Below are 2,432 nucleotides of genomic sequence, written 5' to 3' on the forward strand. Positions count from 1 at the left end.
ATTGTCAAATGCATACAGTTAGAAGTTGGGCACCTCTGAGCTTATTCATTAACAGATTTAAACTTAGTTGAAAGTTCTTGGAACAGAAAAGCCTGGATAGCTTTCTTCATGTCAGCTGGCTAATTTAGGTGGGAAGATTCATTTTGTTGCTGCTATTACCAAACAATCAGGAGTCAGAAACTCTTGCTTTTTTACTTCAAATCACCCAGAGATCTTCTAACAAATCTTGGTCTACCTTCAGCTGTATGAGTGATGTGAATGCCTCAGAAAGGTGAGATAATATATATTTTTTTAATGAACAAAGAAAGTTTGTTCCTTGTGTCCTTCAGATAAACAAATACCGTTCAATCATATACAAAAAATAATTTTGTCCCGGAGGCAGGGACAGCTCCAAGTGTGGTAGAGCCATGGCAAAAGTTCATCTGTGGGACATCCCTTCCTCTACCAGTGGGCCCTGACAGTATTACCTCATGGTGGGAGGGAATAGAGGCTGTAGCACTGGCATAGCACTGTTATTAGATACTTGAGGAAATCAAAATGGCAGCCATACCCAGCAGTCTGTTGCTTTTGGAGCAACCTCACCTCTCTATGTGTACTGCTAAATACATGGAAGCTTCCACTGTAGCTAAAGAAAGGAGTTGCTGAGAGCCCAACAGGTTGATAATTAACTTAGAATGTATCTCTGCTACAATGTCACAATGTGTTTAACTTTAGATCACATGAGAAGTATTCAGTTGTAAATCTCCATTTTGTGTGTGTGTTAGTCTTTGTTGTCAAGTACCGTAGAAGACAGAACCTCTGCTAATGATTCTCTCTTGGAGAACACAGCCTCAGGCCGTAATGGAGGCTGTGGGAGATACAGAGCTATTGTTTTCAGCTCTGTTTGAAGTAATTTTACATTTCTAAGATGCTGTACGTATGCTCAGACAAGCACATGATCTCATGCACCTATTTGGATGTGATTTTCTTTCCAGTGTCTTTTTTGGAACAAGTTTTGTTAGTAAAGCTTTGGAACCATATTTTTGGACGGGACAATTTTTATTTCAAGAAGAGTCAGTTTTTATTCATCTTATTGCTTTCAAGTGCACAATATCAATAGCTGCAATACTTCCTTCTGTGTAAACATGCACGGAGTCAGGCTGCAATTGTGCAAAAGTGCAAAGCGACAATAGCCGAAGTTAGTAAGAAATTGGCTTTGGGAATGCTTGGGTAGGGGATGAAATGCCATTTGCTGGTAGAATACATGGTTTGCAAGTAAAAGTTCCCTGGTCAGGTTGGGAAACTCCTGTCTGAAACCCCAGAGAGCTGCTCCTGCTCCATGTTCACCTAAATGGCCTAAGAGTGGAACCAGTTTTCTGCTCTTGAGTATCATTTAGTATTGGGAGATAGGAACAATGACATTGCTATCTTTCATTCTGAAACAATCAGAAAATAGTAGTATCTCCCACTATCAGACAGGCAAACTCAAATGCTTTTGGCAGCAGTTTACAGATGTTACATTGGATTTATATCCCTGCTTGTTTTCATACCTAATTTATCACTTCCTGGTTTGCTTTAAAAGAGAACATTCTCGTCTGAAATAATAAACCTTCATTGAAGGGTCTTAAAATAAGATCCAGGGCTAATAGCTACATAAACAACAAACAGTTCAGCTCTGTTGAGCTCCTTTATTCAGATGTGGGGGGGGGGGGGAGAGAGCAAGAGGCTTTTGAATGCAGAAAAATAATATCACCAAGTATGGAATAAAATAGAACAGAAATAAAGGGCTGAATGCATTTCAGTTAATAACATTGATCCACGACCTCCACTTATAGGCTGTGTACACACTAACTTTTAAAGCATATTCAAAGCACGCCCCCCCCCCCCAAGAATTCTGGGCAAGGTAGCTTACCTCTCACAGAGTTACCTTCCAAAAACCCTTAACAAACTGAAGAATTATTTGAGGGGGTAGAGTGTGCTTTGAATGCATTATAAAGGTATAGTGGATAAACAGTCATAGACTGTTTACCATAACTGGTTCCTTAACTTAAAAAAAATATCATTGGATTTGGGGACTTTTGTTTGCAGAGCAGCAATTGTTTATTTGCAATTTGCAATTTTCTGTTTTGTTCCAGACTTCATTCAGACAGCTGCACACATAGATGGTTTGCCACAGGCCTCAGATCCTGTATTCTTCCCCACCCACCCACAGAAAGAAACCTTACTGGTGGTTACCAATGCTTATGATGATCAGCTTTGAACACTGATTAAAATGCTGTGCATAGAAAGAATCTTGATGGGATCACACACATGTAAAATTGACTAAATCACAACGTGGAAAGGAACCTTTGCCTTTGCATACTTTTGAATTCCTGTGCGATGGCAATCATTATTTTAAGAAAGACATGAGCTGAAAATTACTGCAATCTGTTGCAAAATTACACACACACACA

This window comes from Podarcis gaigeae (assembly GCF_964106915.1).
Source record: "Podarcis gaigeae genome assembly, chromosome: 1".
In the NCBI taxonomy this organism is placed as follows: Eukaryota; Metazoa; Chordata; class Lepidosauria; order Squamata; family Lacertidae; genus Podarcis; species Podarcis gaigeae.